We start from the raw sequence: 7,274 nt of genomic DNA on the forward strand, positions 1-7,274 counted from the left end.
ATATGATATGAATGTGCTTATTTCTATGGAAATGTGGTTGGTTAAGTGATGGTAGGATAATAATGATGTGTAATCATTGTTGCTTATTTATTGTTATTGATACTTGAGGCATTAAGTGTACATATCTATCTCTCTCTTAGAGTTTCCTTTCTGAAATGAATTTACTTCTCTAATCATATAGTTCTATAGTTTATTTCTATAGTTCTCTGGGAAACTTTTTCAAGTTTTAAATCAATGTAAAGTAAGATCTTTGAAACATTTTTACTAGCTGAAACTTCGAGTTATATATATATATATATATATATATATATATATATATATATATATATATATATATATATATATATATATATATATATATATATATATATATATATATATATATATATATATATATATATATATATATATATATATATATATATATATATATATATATATATATATATATATATATATATATATATATATATATATATATATATATATATATATATATATATATATACATATATATATAACTTGAAGTGTATACATCTCTGAAATATTTCAGCGGCATTAATCTTCAAATAATAAATATATTATCAAGCACATATTCAGACAGCAACACATATCCATGGTAATAGCAAAATTAATAAATGGATATAATAAATAAATAAATAATAATAAATTAATTAATGAAAACTTTGAAACTTTGGCAGTATACCTTTCTCGCCCCTCAGTGACTTGTGCAGCGTAATACCTTCAGCAGGATATGTTCAACAGAGTATGGCTGAAGAATACCCCATAGTGACTGAGGATGAGAACCCTGAGCCTGCTGCAGCCCTCCAGCCTGTTGTAGGCCCAACCTGTTATAGCCCACCAGCCTGCTGTAACCCGCCAACCTCCTGAAGGCACCCAGCCTGCGAAGCCCTCCAACGTTTTAAAAATAGTTCCTGGTGTGGCTGTAGGAAATGAGCTGCTGACGAAATGCGGGACAGCAGTAGCGGAGGTCAGATAGCAGGCTGCAAAGAAAAAATGGAAGCTGCAACACCGGAGGTGCAGGTTGCCAAAGAAAACTTGAAAAAAAAAAAAGGAACAGTATGAGACTGCTAAAATGATGACTGTATATTATGCAGCTTAGCTTACTGAACTAAATAAAGCTCAAGGATATTTCAAGATTTTTTACTGTAAGATTTCCTTTTACATGTTATAGTTTATAGGTAAGGTCTTTCAAATAATTTCATACCTCAGAAAGGATACAAGTTTGCTTTACAGTAACAATGTTGCTTTAGTAACTCTTGGTGAGATCCATACTGATCATCAGCTATCTCTTCTTTCATTGCTAAAAAGAAATAAGGAAAAAATAGTCAGTATTTTATGAGCTATTGCAGCATGGTTTTTTTTTGTTTTTTTTACCAGAATACAGTAAACTATGAAGGATGTCAGTATTGTCAATTTTTAACAAGATTTTCAATAATTGTTACTGTAAGAAGTTGAAGTGAGCCTGCGAGAGGCTCACAGACTAGTCAGTGAGTCCCGCCAAAACGAGTCTTAAGGCCCTGAAGGTTTGTTGTTGTGGGGATTTTGGCGGGAGAGGCGAGCGAGAGAGAGACAGGGTGCAGAGTAGTGGTGGATTTGCCATTTGATTTGCAGGTATGTTATTGGGATTTGTTGTATTCTTTCATGGTGAAACAGTGTACATTGGGGGACATTATTGGGAGATAGGGTGGTGATTTGTACGCTTGGTTGGCAGGAGTTTGGTCTTGGCAGTGTGCTGTGGGACGTCAGTGAGGTGGCACCGTAGCAGATACTGTGAACTAAGGAGGCTGCAGTGAGGAACTTGCTGTCCCTGGCTGCTATGGTGTTAGTACCGCCGTGCATGGAGGAAGAGCTGCAGTACTTCAGGATAGTGGTAGTGGTGTACCTTCAGCGCGTTGGGTCGGTGTGCGGTTGGGCCTATAGGGTGTGAGGGTCCTGGAGGTACTGGTTAGGATGGGACAGTGTCAGTGGCATATAACATTTCTTGTGTTGGTGCGTGAAGTGTTTATTTTTCCTGTTTATTTGTACGTGGATTTACCCATTTTCTCATGGGATCAGGTATTTTGGAGTGCCAGCAGTGTGGCCTCTAAGAGTGTTAAGCACTCATATTTTATTTGTGTTTTCTTTACTATGTACTCATTTGTGTTTTCTTTATTATGTACTCAACCATTAAATTTTTAAATTGTGGCCCGGGTTTCTGTGAACCTAAGCAGGAGGTTTAAATTAATCAGTGGGTTCTTGTGGTGAGTGCTTGGTGAGCCTAATTAAGGTAGGTTAACTGTGCCCTAGTTTTGCACTCATTACAGTTACTTCAAATGAAAGTTGGCAAACTGGTCCCTCATTTCTGTCACAGTACGTGCACGTTTGACATCCTGTATGTTACCAGCAACATGCTCCACCTCTTCTTCTGCTTGAATCGGGTCATCATCTTCATCAGACAGAGGAATGTTCCGGTCTTTACAGATGTTGTGAAGCATGGCACAAACGTAGATGACCTGGCAGGTTTTGGTGGAATCAAGCCGAACTTCACCATGAAAAACATGAAAACAGTGTTTCAGTTGGCTAATTCCCCTTTTCACAACATATCTTTAATCTTGTGGGCTCTGAAATATGATTCATTATCAGAAACAGCAGTAATAATTTTCTTCTAGGGGAGTAAACTTAATCTAAAAGGGTCTGTGGTGTGTCTCAGGCAGGTTAAGGTAGGTTGAATGCAAAATGACTCCCTAAACTCTGTCCACTCCTTGAAAGGTTCTTTAGCAGTGGTTTCCAAACTCAGGGGTGTGAAAATGATACAGGCAGGGCCATGAAGTCCTACCCAAAAATAATAGTACATTACATAACATTGCTCCATCAAACAAATGTTTATTAGATGCTCATTGTCCATATCATTAATATTAATCAGAACCAAAATTTTGTTTTCCTAAACAATACCAAGATATTAACGCTAAAATATCTTTTGATTTCATTCAAACACAAAACGTTAGCTTGAATACAGAAGATTTACTTCAGGTAATGTTAAACATATCTGTTGTATCTGGACTGTGAATCAAGCTGTGGGTGCAGGTAAGGTATCAATAACCAGCGCTTCATGACATAAGCACTATCACCCAAGAGATGTCATCCTGCTGGCACGATGTTCCTCTCGAACAGTTTCTTTAGTCTAGATTCATTCCATACACGTGCATCATTCACAGAACCTGGCCACTTTGCAACCATGCCGAGTATCTTGTAAGTTGCATCAAACACAACTTGGATATTGATGCTATGAAACCGCTTATGATTTACATACTCGGCTTCATGTTATTGAGGTGCAATAATTTTTACATGGGTGCCATCGACAACACCGACGACACCGGAAAATTCTACAACTTGCATGTACTCTGCCTGCTTCCTCTGTACTTCCAGCCGAGTGAGAGGGAAATTGACGAACCTCCGGAAGATGTCCCGTTGTGTGAGGGCTTCAAGGGTTTGGGTGATGACATGGGTGATGGTTGGCTGGGTTGTACCGAAGTCATCACTAGTGCACAACTGCATCTTCCCTGTAGCTAAATACCGCAAGGTTATTGCCACCTTCATCTCGTCGGAGAAGGCCTTGTTTCTTGCAGTGGGACTCCTTAAAGCATCCCTCACAAGGTTTGTTACATACAGGATGCCAGCACGATCAAGCCGAAATCTCTCGATCAGCTGCTAACCATTGTACTCCTGCAGGACGTCCCTCCTTTCCCGAAAAGTTCGGCTCCTTCGCTGCTGCAGGGGTTCTTGATGTTCCGACATCTTGCCGCCTAAAAGTAATTTTAGGCGCTTAGGAGTACCCATCATCATTTTTAGCCGCTAAGTCTTTTTAGGTCTTAAAATTTATTGTGTATTGCTTTTAAGGAACTTTTAGCAGTTAAAAGTAAAACTGGTCACTAAAAGTACTTTCAGCATGTTAAAAAAAATTTATGTATACGGGTCCAGGAGGGTACAACGATGATTTGACCAGGAGCACCTTTTGGTGTCCATCGAATAAAAAAATAGGTATTTCAGTCTCGGAAACACGTTCCATTTTGTAATTTTTTATGGCGCATCTTTCTTATTATATGACATTTCTTCGTCAGATCCACCATTTTGCCGTATTTTGCATATATCGATTTATCGGTATGTAAGCGAAGGTTTCTGCCTCGCAATTCGCGCAACTATCGCCTCATCACTACAGGTCAAGCGCGAATTATCTGCCATAACTCACTTCATATACGGAATTGCTAATTTTGGTTGACACCAGCAGACTCAGCAGTGACTAGAATCAAGATGTATTATAAAAACTTGACAAAAAAAAAATAGTATTAAGAAATTAGTATTAAGATGAGTTCAACTGTGAGGATGTAAAAAAAATAAAAATAAATAAAAAAATAAAAAATAACATGTTTTACTTATGCTCGCTTTTTCAACAGTTAATGATTGAATGATGAAATATATTCATTTATAGCAACATGTCAACTGCCGCAGCCATCACAGCTGCGTGACACGACGTGGCGTGTGCAGGTGGGCTCCATACGACCCGGTCTGCGACGCGTCTAAAAATTAGAATCCCCACAGCAGCTTGGGGAAGGTCTTTTATGTTGCTTCGCAGCTTAAAGCAGCTACTGACTGCTTATTATTATTATTATTATTATTATTATTATTATTATTATTATTATTATTATTATTATTATATTAATAATAACAATAATAATAATAATAATAATAATAATAATAATAATAATAATAATAATCTGCTTATACAGGGTGTAATATGAATTTCTGCGGATATTGCCAGAGGGGAAAGTACAGGTTAATCTAAGTCGGAAGTGTTCTATGAGCATTGTTTAGCCATGGTGTGAAATTCAAGTGTGGCTTGGTGACAGATACAACGGCCAGGCTGGGTGGGTAACCATGGCAAACAAACACTATATCCACGCACTCCACATCACTGTAAGTAATCCAATATAATCTGAACGTATTCATTGTCACTGCCTATGCGGGATCTGAGTGTGAAAGATTAGCAATCACCTGATTTGCTGCCTCATTCCTTCCTACTTCCTGCCAGGGCAGACAGTGCATGGTACCACGCAGCTTATTATGTTATTTTGTTGTAATTTTATTATTATTATTATTATTATTATTATTATTATTATTATTATTATTATTATTATTATTATTGTTGTTGTTATTATCATTATTATTATTATTATTATTATTATTATTATTATTATTATTATTATTATTATTATTATTATTGTTATCATTTTTATTATTATTATTATTATTATTATTATTATTATTATTATTATTATTATTATTATTATTATTATTATTATTATTATTTTATGTAGGAGGGGCACCGGCCAAGGACAACAAAATTATAAAGAAAAAAAAATAAATAAAAAAAAAAAAAATAAGGCCCACTGAGATGCAGGTTTACTGCATCCATACTATCACTGTAATGTTCAGCAGCAAATGACCTGTCCGTTGCTATCACTCGTTTCATCATGGAATACTGTAAACCTCCAAAACTTGTAAAAATATCATTATTGAATAATTCACAGTTTCATGAACGGACATCCCGCCATGGCTACCCGATCGGCCCGGCAGTTGTATCTGTCGCCAGGCCACACTTGAATTTCATATCAAGGGTAAACATCGGCTCAAAATACGTATGTGCATAGTACATTTTCGACTTATATTAACCTGTTTTATTACCTGTACCAATAGCCGCAGAAATTCGTGTTACATACTGACAGGTTAGTAATCCCATACTTGGTGGGCCGGGCAAGGCACCACACATTCATCAAACACACATATCATTCACACTCTTATCCTCGTCGGCCCTCAGTGGAAAGGGGAATTCTCTTGGGCAACCGCAGTGTATCCCAGGAGCCCAAGGACGGCTCAACTGGCCACACACATTCACAGCAAATCCCGACAGCCTACACTGGTTTATTCCTGTCCCTTCATAATGAGACTGTTCCCTACCCCGCACCTACTACAATCCTAAGAACATAGCAGAAGCAGGGTACTTCCTACGGAGTGCCTTGCACCCTAGCTCACTGCTCCCCTACTGGAAACTCTGCGATCACCTATGCGTAGATGGGGAGCTGGTCCTGTATGGCCAGAGAATTGTGGTTCCTGCTGGTCTCCGCCGTCGCACCGTCGCACGTCTCCACGACAGCCATCAGGGTGTGGAAGCCACTCGCTGTCGGGCGAGGCAGACTGTTTTCTGGCCTGGCATTAACACTGACACGCCAGTACTGTTCGTGCCTGCAAGCCATGTCAGGTGCTACTGCTGAGCCAACAACAGAAACCCTTGATGTGTGACGACAATCCCACCAGGCTCTTTGAGTTCGTCTCCGCAGACTTCTTCACATTCGCTGGGAAGTCCTTCCCAGTCCTTAAGAGTCATTGCGGACAGACTCTCGGGATGGCCTGTAGTTTTCCCGTGTGGTGCGGACAACACCGCCTCGCGCACCATCCAGATGTTCTGCCGCTACTTCCCGGAAGTGCGTGTTCCTCTCCGCCTACGTAAAGATGGCGGTCCCCAGTTCGCCAGCGCCGACTCCAGAACTTCATGGAGCGCTGGGGTGACCACCACGTAGTGACCTCGCCACACTACCCCCAGTCTAACGGCCACGCTGAGACGGCTGTCATGTCAGTGAAGTATCTCATCCTGAAGACAGCCCCCTCCTGCAACATTGACACAGAAGACTTCGCCAGAGGTCTCCTGGAGCTACGCAACGCCCCCAACTTCACAGGACGATCCCTTGCGCAACACCTATATGGCCTCCCTTTTCGCCCCTGCGTCGCTGCCCACCCGGAATCCTTCTCCGCGGACTGGCACGCCAAGATGGAGGACTGCGACCGCCGCGCTGCCGCCCGAGAAGCCCAGGTGCAGGCTCGCTGTGACCAGCACGCCCGACCCCTCGCTAAGCTGACAATCGGGGCCACAGTCTGTATTCAGGACCCGACGTCTCTCCGCTGGGACAAAGTTGGCGTGGTCATGGGCCACAGCAGGAACAGGGACTACGAACCCTAGCCGGTTCTACACTAACATAAATAGATTTATTATTTTGAATTCATAAGTAGAGCAGCAACAACATGTTACCTCTCTCACTCTTTCCCCTTGACTTTTGGTGCTGTTCAGTCAGGGTTGTCGTGATCATCTAAGAGTCTTATATTACCTCTTCAATACAAGTAATTAATCACACGTTTTCTTCCCACAGGTTCGTAACGAGAGG

General features: G+C 40.3%; 1 long non-coding RNA gene across 1 annotated transcript; it reads left to right on the forward strand.

Annotated features, from left to right (window-relative positions):
- Nucleotides 1-687: 687 nt before the first annotated feature.
- On the forward strand, nt 688-2,207 carry LOC135116305 (uncharacterized). The gene is made up of 2 exons (XR_010276236.1): nt 688-1,635; nt 1,736-2,207. It is a non-coding gene; the product is annotated as an uncharacterized LOC135116305 (long non-coding RNA).
- The last annotated feature ends 5,067 nt before the right edge of the window (nt 2,208-7,274 follow it).

Source organism: Scylla paramamosain, chromosome 31, assembly GCF_035594125.1.
Source record: "Scylla paramamosain isolate STU-SP2022 chromosome 31, ASM3559412v1, whole genome shotgun sequence".
Classification (NCBI taxonomy): Eukaryota; Metazoa; Arthropoda; class Malacostraca; order Decapoda; family Portunidae; genus Scylla; species Scylla paramamosain.